The sequence below is a fragment of the Cebus imitator genome, unplaced genomic scaffold, assembly GCF_001604975.1.
Source record: "Cebus imitator isolate Cc_AM_T3 unplaced genomic scaffold, Cebus_imitator-1.0 Scaffold86, whole genome shotgun sequence".
NCBI classification, from domain to species: domain Eukaryota; kingdom Metazoa; phylum Chordata; class Mammalia; order Primates; family Cebidae; genus Cebus; species Cebus imitator.
Window position 1 is genome coordinate 5,976,724 of NW_016107401.1, and position 11,875 is coordinate 5,988,598.

Here is an 11,875-nt window from a genome sequence, read left to right on the forward strand (position 1 = left end):
GTAGGACTACACTAGATTAAATGTACCTAATCATCCCTTTGGTGGAGGAGCTGCGAGCCAATGCTCTTTGGCTTTCCACATCTCTCAGACTGTTGAGATGACAAAGTTGTCAACTTGAGCATCATTTTACCTCCAGTTTTTACTTTTGTTGTTTAATTAGATCAAGCCTAGGATCCATTTTTATACCAAGCTGGCTAATCTACTTGCCTGCATGGAAATTCTCAAAGAAGTTTCCAGCCAAACTACAGTGCGGGCCCTTGAAGTTACCTTTGATCCCAGCCATCAAGCTTAGGACCCTCCCCACTGTCCCAGCCTAAAAACCCCAGTCACAGATGGGCCACCTGGAGTGAGAGACAGGGTGAGGAGCTTGCACAGGGCTGATTCATGAGATCAGACTCAGTTTCCCATGCTGTTCATTTGGGTGGTTATGCAGAGATAAAGTGGACTGACTCTGCATTCGGTTTCTCCCAGTTCCATCTGATTGGGCATCCGAGGGGCAGCATGTCAATCAGGGCCAGGACATAGTACTGGGACCCTGCTGGGACAGTCTGTTGGCAGTGAATTGTTTTTGCAATCTCTCGATGACGCTCCAGGTCTTGCTCCCTGCTTTTACCCTCAGTTCCCTGCAGAGTCTGAGGAATCATTCAGAAGGCTTTCAAGGGAGGGCTGCGCACAGCCCAGTACTGAGACAGTTCTTACAATAGCTTCCACTCATCAGGGGCGTTCCTCTTGCTGTACTATTGCATGCCCAGTGTTATTTAAAGAAAGATTCCCCTCCCCATGTCTCCATTGCCCTAAATCCTCCCCTCAAAAGCTCTTGCCAATCATCAGCCTTGAGGTAGATAATCCTACTTTCTTTTAATCCATAAATCCAACCTCCCCTCCCCTGTGCCCCTCCTTCCCACATCTGGGGGGCAGAGGGGCTGGGTTAGTGTTTCCACAGTAATGCCTGCTGGCTCTCTCCTGCCTACAATCTGTCTTTACTTTGGAAATAGCTCACAAGAGGGCAGTCCAGATGGATTCGAGCAGGAGTCGCCAAACTATGGCCAGAGGGCCAAATCTGGCCTGCTGCCTGTTTTTCTATGGCTTGCCAGCTAAGAATAGTTCTTACATTTTCTAAGGGTTGAAAAAAAAAATCCAAAGAAAACTATTTCCTGGCACGTGACAATGAACTGAAATTCACATTTCAGTGACCATAAACAAAGTGTTATTACAGGACACCCACACCCATTCATGGATGCCCCGTCAGCTTCCGTGCCACCTGTCAGCACTGAGTAATTAGCAGACCACATGGCCCACAAAGCTGCTTGTGTGGCCCTTTACAGAAAAAAAAAAAAAAAAAAAAAAAAAAAAAAAAAAAAAAAAACATTAAAAAAAAAAAAAGCTAACTCCTGACATTCTCACGAGTCTTGCAAAAACCAGCGCGGGAGCCTTAGAAATCCTAAACTCCTTGTCCTTTTATTTTTATGTTGAGTCAGGTGGGCCGGGGAGCAGGGGAAGAGTCCAAGGTAACATACGTAATACATAGAAGTAATTTCCTTGGACTGTTTTGGCAGAAATTAAGTGTCTGTGTTTAGATAAAGGTGGTGATGGGTTGGATTTTCATAGCATNAAAAAAAAAAAAAAAAAAAAGCTAACTCCTGAATTGCACAAGTCTTGATGGAGAGAGGGGAGAAACATGAGACAGGTCCACACCCCTATTAAGAAAAGGACACCAGTTGTGACTTGAAGGATCTGAGCCTCTACTCCAGATATCACAGAGTGAGAGTGGAGAGAAAATAATAGATGTGCTGAAATGCTCTTTGGAGGCCTTTGAAAAGAGATGGGAAGATGACAACTTTGGTCTCAGCAGAGAATGGCAAGGATGTTGGCCAAGAGAAGATAGATGTTTCGGTCAAGCTAGCCCTTTGGGTGAGATAAAGTGGGGGGAAAAAAGGTGTTTCTGCTACTTGAAGTGTTTGGTGCAGGTTTCACATCTTTGTGTGATGACATACATGAGTTCTTGAGAGACATACAGAAAGTGTAAATTGATATGCCATGTAAAGTTCCCAAAATGAAGAAAGTGCTGGTCCAGGAAAGTCTCTTGTTCAGAACTGTGATCCCCTGTGACTTCAGAGTTTGTGCTTTACTACCAAAGCCTTTTCTTGCGGGAAATTAGGGCTCTCTGGCTTTATTGTAGGACATGTGCCAGCTCTTCATAGTTATGTTCACTGTGGTTTTCTCAAAAACAAAGTCAAGCATACCTTGATCAGTGAGATTTGCCATTCAAACACCAGAGAGATGTTCATGCATGCATAATTGCATCTTTTGCTTTTCTATCTCTGGCCCCCAGAGCTGTTTTGTGGAGTTTTAGTTGTCTAGTTTGAGCAGACACTCCTGTCATTTCATGTAAAGTAAATGCCACAGTTTACAAGCCCACATTTGTTCTCCTCCTTGGGGATACTGCCAGAGGAAACGGGGGCTCTTTAGTCCTTTCCAAGTGTGGCCTCAAATGCTATATTTTGAAAATAGAAAATAAATAAAAATGAAATGATACCAAGTCAGCAAGCAATGCATAGGGAAATTTTGAGTAAGGCAGAATTGTGGGAGTCAGTGTTGGACACTTGGGTTGTCTGTGGCCTATTCTCAAAAGGTCAGAGTGAGGTCGTTTTCTTGGAGTCGTTGCAAATAGTCAGCTGAACAATTCACATCAGCCCCTGTGGATTACATTTACTGAACTAAAAGGAGCAAAAAGAGAGATGAGGAAGAAAGATGAGGACACAAGCACAGACTCCTAAAACTTAGTCAAGTAGAAGCCTCAAGATCTATCCATGTTTGGTTAATGTCTTTCTGGAATTTGTGACCAAATCATTTATATTTGAAAATTTAGTAGAGATTGCTAAAGATTTAAATGTAAGGTATAACACTTCAGCGTTAACTGTTAGAGCTAACTTATTGGCAGACTAGATTCTACCAAGCAATGATTGTTATATGACCTTTTCCTTAAAAGTTAAATGTATAGCATGGCTAAAATCTACAGAACTGTGTAGGTAAGAAATATACTTTGAATACATATCAACTACAATTCATGTGTATCTTTGGAATATATTAGCATTTTTTGGATAGTGTGCAGTTTAATGAACAGATCAGATGGCACGTTGTGTGGTTAGAAGAGGTTTATTCTTTAAACATAATTTTAAAATGGGTTGTTTCTGTCATCTGCCACCACCACCACCATCACCCCTTATTAATGCTGGGAACAAGGTCAGGTACAGTGGCTCACGCCTATAATCCCAGCACTTTGGGAGGCTGAGGCAGGCAGATCGCTTGAGAACAGATGTTTGAGACCAGCTTGGCCAAGGTGGTGAAACCCTGTCTCTACAAAAATTGTCTGGGTGCAGTGGCACAAACCTGTAGTCACAGCTACTTAGGGGGCCAATGTGGGAGAATCGCTTGAGCCCAAGGAGGCAGAGATTGCAGTGAGCCAAGATCACGTCAAGGTGGAAATAACACCAAAAGGCCATGCAAAGGTTGTAACACCAGGGCATGGGGGAACTATAGAATTTATATAATAATAGGTCAAAATCACTAAGAACTATGTATAGTAAATGTAGATCAGCGTCTCATATTATAAAGACGTAAAGTAGATGTTAGTGTGTGTTATGAGCAGAACACTTGGGCAAAATACAAGAAGAAGCCAACATTTGCCTTGCCGGGGTATTAAGTGGGGGTGCTACATGCTAACTGTGGACTTTTGTAATTATCTCCTGAACGTGGGTTATCCAGATATCCACTCTGAATAATACAAACTAACCTGCAGACTAAATCTGCCCACACTGGGCACTTCCCGACCCTGGGTGAACTTCTGGATGTCTGGGTAGTGAGTAAGGTCTGCAATGGTTATTTCAACTTGTGTATTTTATCTATGTGGTCCTAACCTCCGATTTCATCTCAGAATCCTAAGGGCTTGATTCCTAGGACCTTGTGAGGCTGAGTGACCTGCCCAGGTGCCACAAGTCAGAACAGTTTTCTTTTCCCTGTATCGCACTGGGCCCTTCTATTTTTCCTCTTTAATTGGTTGGGGAAAGAAATCGGTGCTTGTGATGTTAATGAGGAAAATGAATCTTTACCCAAGGTAAAAGCAGCCGTGCAACGATCCGATGTGCCGATTAAGTGATTGTCATCAGAAGTAGACAGGGTCACAGTCCAAGAGGGAGAGAGCTTCAGAACAACAGGGAACAGGTTGGGAAGAAAGTGACTGTCGGAATTAACCAACTTCAGACTGAGGACAGCTGCTTCTGAATCCCATTCCAGTCTTATTCTAAGTTATGAAAACTTTTTGTTTTCCTTGTAGCTATTGTCCTTGAACATTTGAGCTTCCATGACTCTACAGTGAGATAAAGTTGAGATGAAATTAGCCACTGTGGAGCCATCCTTACCACCAGGTCTGTGGAAGCAGCTAATTCCCTGATTGGTTAATTCACTTAATCCTCCAGGGGCTCTTATTAGAACTATCCTTGGAGTTCATTTTTTAAATTTTAAGTGAAAGCCTAAAGCGATGGCCTTTCACTGTGAAAGATTATGGATAAACTTTTGGGCCAGGCGCGGTGGCTCATGCCTATAATCCTAGCACTTTGGGAGGCCGAGGCAGGTGGATCACAAGGTCAGGAGTTCAAGACCAGCCTTCCCAAGATGGTGAAACCCCATCTCTACTAAAAATGCAAAAATTAGCCAGACACAATGGCAATTGGCTGTAATCCCAGCTACTCGGGCGGCTGAGGCAGGAGAATTGCTTGAACCCGGGGGACGGAGCTTGCATACGTGTAGATTGTACCAGTGCACTCTAGCCTGGGCGACAGAGTGAGACTCTGTCTTTAAAAAAAAAAAAAAAAAAAAAGATTATGGATAAACTTTTAACAGAATACAAAAGGTGTTCCATTGCTGATGTCTCCCCACCCTCCACACACAATTAAGCCAAAATGTGAGCTTCCTCATTGAAGATCAGGAGTCACTACATGCCCAGAAATTCTTTTTGAGTCTGGGTCAGACAGTCTGCCAGAGGTTTACCTATCCAATCCCAGAACAAGGACTGGGAGGTAGACATTACAGAAACGTATTTTCACATCACTGCAAAAACAATAAAAGGAAAGAAAATAACTGCTTTATAAGCAGTGAGAATCTCATCACTGGAAGCATTTGCTTTCTTGTCCTAGATATTGAAGGGCTTTCAGCATCAGTTGGAAAATAGACAAGATAGACACAAACTACATCCTAACTTTATGACTCATTGTTCTGTAGTTTAAATGGAAGCATTTTTGGTATTGTTTTATGTGTTTAGTAATGTCTGCTCATGTTATGAGCTCCCATCAAAAAAGAAAAGAGGAGAAGAATTCTTGGTGTTTTAGCTCTATGGGAAGACATTGATTTGTGTCGTCCTCTGGGCTTTTCCCTTACTGTTTCAGAGGAACTGGTTTGTTGGATGGACTAGCTTGTGGCTCATAGTGATGGGGCCAAGCTCACTGAGTCAATAACTTGATGTAAGGTATTTCTTCCTGCCTTCACCAAAGCAAAGAACTGAACAGTTTGGAACTCTTGAAACGTAAATTCATGGATGAGAGTTAACACAAGGAAGTTTCCAGGCTCAAAGAAAGGGAAACGTGTAATAAGAGCTGTTGAAAAACATGGGATGTGTTGCCCTAATGTATAGTGAGTGTTCTGCACTTGAGCTTTGATAGAGAATCCACATGCCTTCCAAGTCTATGACTCTGGGCTTTCACAATATGCACTCAAGACTTTCCATTAAGGAAGGGAAAACAGAGTGGTTCTGGAGAGCTGAGCTCCCTTAGATATTTGTGATGGACATGTTTCTCATCACTTGGTAGCTAATTCATCGTGATATCATGAACAATAGACTGGCTGATGAAGGAGGACATCTGTGTTCTAGCCTTGACTCTACCACGTACATTTTGTATGTCCTAGAGCAAGTCACCAAGCCTCCCTGACCCCAGTTTCTTCATGTGGCAAATGAAAGGGTTGGATTATATCATTGACTTCCAGTGCATGATACACAAGCCTAAGATGCTTTTCATTGGTGTATAAATATGCCTTATTGAATAGTCATGTAGGGTTTTAAAAAATAAATACAGTATTAGGAAAAAATATAACTAGCACATCAAACTCATGATCATACAGCTATTATTGCTTAGGGAGGTGGCAAAAGTGGGTAGTGATATTAGTCCTGAGTAAATTTAAAGAAAAATATTAAGTAAATAGTACAGATATTGCAAATATCACAAATGCACCTTGTGATTGACTGAATTTAGAACACATTTGAATGAGCTGATCTCTGAGGACCTGTCCATTTCTAGGATTTCATTACTTTTGATGCAGAAGCATATGAATGGGCTATTCTAACGCAATCAAGCCTTTCTCTCTTCTGTAAGGCAGGTTTTCGATGTAGGCTCCCATAATATGCACTAAAGACTTTACATTCAAAGGATAGATACAGCAGAGTGCTGCCCAGCTGATGAGGCATTGTTGAATTGTTGAGGGTAGCGAATGGTGCTTTTGTTGTTAGTTTGTTTGTCTGCTCACCTCAGCTCCAATTTATACCCAGTTTATATAGGGAATCTTTTGTACATTGAAAAACTTCCTTGTATAAGTTGAACCATCAGGCCCGCTTTGTCCATTTATATTTTTTAATAAAAAGAAAAGACATGGCTCATCCATCCATGTCTGCTTCACTTGGATCCAGAGAAGTGCAAGCATGATAACAAAGTTTTTAAGAACACAGGCTTTTGTGGCCAGGCTTGGTGGCTCACACCTGTAATCCCAGCACTTTGGGAGGCCAAGGCGGGTGGGTCACTTGAGGTCAGGAGTTTGAGACCATCCTGGCCAACATAGTGAAACCCTACCTCTACTAAAAATACAAAAATTAACTAGGTATGATGGCAAGCTAAGCTCCTGTAATCCCAGCTACTCAGGAGGCTGAGACATGCTAGAACCCAGGAGGCGGAGGTTGCAGTGAGCCAAGATTATGCCACTGCACTCCAGCCTGGGTGACAGAGCGAGACTCTGTTTCAAAACAAAATAAAACAAAAACAAAAACAAAACAAAAAAAAACAGGCTTATGTGTCTCAGTTTCTTTGTAAAATGGGGATACGAAATACACCTGTCCACTGGGACATATGTAAAGTACTTGGCAGGGTACCTACCATAAAGTAACAGCCAGATACATGTAAGCTATTTTCATCATCATGAGCTTAATTATCTAGTGCCAATGTAAGACAAATTCCCAGGCACGGTGGCTCACGCATGTAATCCCAGCTCTTTGGGAGGCCGAGGTGGGAGGCCTGAGGTCAGCAGTTCAAGACCAACCTGGCCAACATAGTAAAACCCTGTCTCTACTAAAAATACAAAAAAAATTAGCTGGGCGTGGTGGCGGGTGCCTGTAATCTCAGCTACTCGGGAGACTGAGGCAGGAGAATTGCTTGAACCTGGGAGGCAGAGGTTGCGGTGAGCTGAGATCACGCCACTACACTCCAGCCTGGGCAACAGGAGAGAGACTCCGTCTCAAAAAAAAAAAAAATTCCCATTAGATGTTTCTTCCACCTCCAACCTCCCTTTCACGAATCTACTTCCAATCCATCAAGCAGTTAGTGGCATATCAGAATCACACCCACTCACTATCCATTTCCCAAACAAAGGTTGTTCAGCAACCTGCTGGCTTCTGATTCTTACAGACAAACATAAACTGCCTCTCTTACCCAGAATGGGACCCACTCATTTGCCAGGTAGCCTGATTGATTGTACATAGAAGATGGAATCTGGCATTTCTCACGTTTGAGGATGCTGCCTAGCCAGCATCTTAGAACACAGCATCGTGTCTCTCCTTTTCTTACTTCTTTTCATTCCTCATGACTCTGTATTCCAATGTTATATTTGCACGGGCTCTGAGCATCAAGAAATAACTCAGGAGACCCAAATTTGACTCAATCAAGTACCATGCTTGCCTTCTGGAAAATCAAGACTCTCATTGATTCTCTGTCCCCATTCAGCCCAATAAACTTCACAATTACCCTCATTCCTCCCACGCTGCAATTGCTTGACTCCTTTGGAGCATGACCCATGTGTAACATCTGGGGATTCTTTGCAATTTTTTGGTTCATCTCCTGGGTTATCAGGAGCCACACAGGATATCCCAGATGTTCATGTAAGCAGCAGATTTTGTATTTCCTCCCAAATTTCCTGCCTAATTGGGTTCAATCTTTACCAACCCTCTTTTTTCATAGCATTCTATTTCACGAGCTCTTTTTTAAAAGCTTGCCATTATTGCCTTTGGAAAATAGGATGCCAGCATTTTGAAAACCTGCCAGTCAAAAATGGGGTTTATTGCTTCCCTCTTTTTTCTTTTCACCATGCACTTATATGCATCGTTATAATCAGACCCACAAAAGGTAACCACATCATTGGTTATTATTGAACTTTTCCATTTATGAGTAATAAAGAACCCACACAAAATAGCAGCTACACGAAATTTAAGTATTTCATCATAAACAGTCTCAGGATAATTAGAATGGATTAAATTACGAGAGGAAATGCATTTAGTTAATCTTCCCTCTAATTAAAAAAAAATCCCTAGTTTTAAGTAAAGTGTTTGTTTTTAAAAACATACTTTCATTGTAATCAGTAAGGGAGAGGCCTGTTTGGTCCCCAGTGATAGGATGAGACATCTGCAGAGTTTGATCTAAAAACATTGGAATAACTACCAGCCAGTCTTGTTTTGGTTTTGGGGTTTGGGCGGGGGCTTATTATTAAGGTCCTTAAAGAATGACTCTGGTCTTTTCCCATTGCTGTTACCAAGGCATTCTCTACAAATAACCTCATTCCATAGTCCATGGTGGCATTACTTTGTGTTCTCAGATCACTGATGATATGGCTGACTCCCCTTGGCCAACAAGTGTCAAGTGAGAAGGTTAACTCAGCAGATGTTTATACACTTTTCTGAGTGACCTGGGGTAAAAGTCAAAATGAAACTGGTAAGTGACATGAGAAGTTTTCAAGATAGAACAAAGACATACTCCAGCCTTTCATGATGATATCTATTCCAAGACAGATAGGGCCCAAATCACCCTAAGCCCTACAAGTCTACAAATGTGTCTCACAAATAAGGAATCATTCACCTCACCTCACCAGTTTCATGGCTCATCCCAACTACAAGGCTCACTTCACACTTTCACCTCAAGGGCTTCTAGAAGTTTCCAAGAGTGTCTCACATGCTCATATTTAACCCAATCTGATTTTACAAGCCTGGTGCCTTCACTGAAACCTACCGTCTGGGAAATATACTTACAGGGAGCCCCACAGCGCTTCCCCTAATACCAGGGTCCATGCCAAGGATGTAGTCCCCAGTGCCAGCCGCACCATTAGTGTTCACGCTACTGAAGCCCTGCTGTGTTTACACAGTAAAGGAGAGAAGACCACACTCCCCAGCTTTGCCAGCTGGTCCAAAGTTCCTTTGAGAAGACAAACCTTCATTTTTTGCCAATAGTGGCTCTCCCATACATCAAAGTTTTGTCCCATCGCTGAGCTGTCGCACAGACACCACGGAGTCCTTTTTGTATCCTCACCTCTCCTCACCCTCAGACAGGCTCTCAACCCAGGGTAGTGGAGGATGCTTACAAGTTCTTTAAGCCCAGCCAGTCTCTGAATCCCAGTTTATACTCAGTCAGGACCCCTACCATTTAGATAAGCGGCTCTTTAAGAAAATCCTTTTCTCTTCATTTAGGTTAAGGGTTGCCTTCATTTTCAGCCAGCTCAACTGCAAATGCAAGAGCCCCTGTGATCTCCCTCCTTCATAATAATCGCATCCCAGCTGGAATGGAGAGGGACTGCTTACATATCCCCTAGACTCCAGGTTCCAAACGGTTTCAGCACAACTCTTTGAGGCTGCTCCATTTAATCATGCATGAGACCCAGCACCATGCAGTGCAAACTGAACATCACAGAAACTATGTCCTGCCCGACCCTAGAGAAAGAAAGTGTTAACCAACAGTGTAGAGACAGAAAGCCCCCACATAATTGCTGCCCAGGAGGAATTAAAAGAGCTGAGAACCCTGGGCTACGCATTCCAAGTTTAGCCACCACAGCACCTGGTCAAATTAGCAATGAAGTTGGTTAGAGTTTGGCCCAGAAGGGTCATCTTTCCAAAGCTGTAAGCAGATTGACAAGTTCTGGTAGGTATGAATTGCATTTCATTATTTCAAAAATTATGCTTTAACTTCAAGAGGGATTGCTAGACAGCCCTGTCTAGGTGTCTGGAAACAATGCCAGGGAGTGGGGAGTCCCCAAGATTACAAAATAATCACCTCACAAGTGCAGAGGAAACGTCTGTATCTGATTTTATTCCAATAAGTTAGCATGCTGTCAATCGCCAGTCATGCTATTGTATCTGAAACACACATTCTTTAATGACCTAAAACTCAAAACAGTGGCTTCTGCTTGGCAGAGAGCATCCTGGCAACAGGGCAAGGAGACCATTTCTCTATGTTAGATGTGTGTGAGCCCAGAAAGCCTAAATGTCACTGATGATTGCAATCCCTGTGAATAAGAAAAGAGACTGAAGATATTGGAGGCAGTATGAGAAACTAGCTTTTTCCTATTAATCCCTGCAAAGCAGGCAAGTCAAGTTGGGTTCCGTAAGCATGTTACTGTCAACTTTTTGCTATATGTTGAATATGCACTGATTTAACTTTTTGCTTCCATTTAATGGTGCCAAGAAAGATCTGTATCTACTCACTTATCGACCTGCTCCCTGGGGGTCTGATACAGAAAATGTTATCATATCCTAGAGAGAAGCCTTGTACAGACAACAGTCTACCCAGAATTAAGCAGTTTAAAATGCATAATACACATCAAAACCCATTCCAAAATCTCAATCATCTCCCACGTTATGTTTATAGAATGTAACATCTTTTCTCTTTGCTATTAACATTCTTTGTCAATGCTTGACTACGGCTGGTTTTGTGCATTCCAAATGTGAGGCCGTGTGGGGAATTATGGAGCAAAAGAATTAAATGCATGAGATATGGGATCAAACAGGACTACCTTCACATCCACCTTCCATCACTTGCAAGTTGGGTGACCTTTGACAAGCAATGTGTCTTGAATAAGCCTCAGTTTTTCCCATCGGTAAATTGGAAATAATAGATAATACCTACAACTGACTGTATTGAGGATTTCACTGATGGGGAACACTTAACATGTGCTTGCTACTCTGTAAGTGTTAGCTCAAAAATTATTAACACCACACTTTCATATCTTTACTGTAGTTTCTCGATGTGTCTTCACAGAGTGAATGATTAAGTAAATGGTAGAGTAGCAAACGACCCAAAATTTCCCAAAGGGCCCAAAATTCCAGAAAGAGAAGCCAAGGGTGCCACACAGGTGCCCGTGGCCCTCCTTGTAGTTCCAAGACAAGCTCCTTGGAACCCCTGGTTTCTGTTCTGTTGAGAAGGGAGCACAGGAAGAGAGAGGAAGGCAGGAAGGGATATGGAAATAGCCTAATTAAGATCCATTTGCTGGTTTTAAGAACATCGTATTCTAAACATCAATAAGAAAGCCACACACATCATCCATGTTATGTCTGGGGTTTACACGCCCCCCATCTGTTTCCAGATAAGCAATGATAACTATATTCAATCATTTGTGAAACATTCATTGAGTGCCTAGCATGTGCCAGCACTGTACTTGATGTGACACATGAGCCGCCTCTATGTAAATGGCAGCAAGGACAAGAAAGAAGTGGTTTGCAGAGGGTGGTAATCAGAGGAACTTCAGACCTCAGCTGCCATTTTACCCACTTGAGACTTTGATGTTTTCTTTTTTTTTTTTTTTT

At 42.4% G+C, this 11,875-nt stretch overlaps 1 protein-coding gene across 11 annotated transcripts in view; it reads left to right on the forward strand.

Moving 5' to 3' along the window:
- The window catches only part of TENM2 (teneurin transmembrane protein 2), a 1,289,478-nt gene that overhangs the window by 1,144,797 nt on the left and 132,806 nt on the right, over positions 1-11,875 (forward strand). The window lies entirely within an intron of this gene.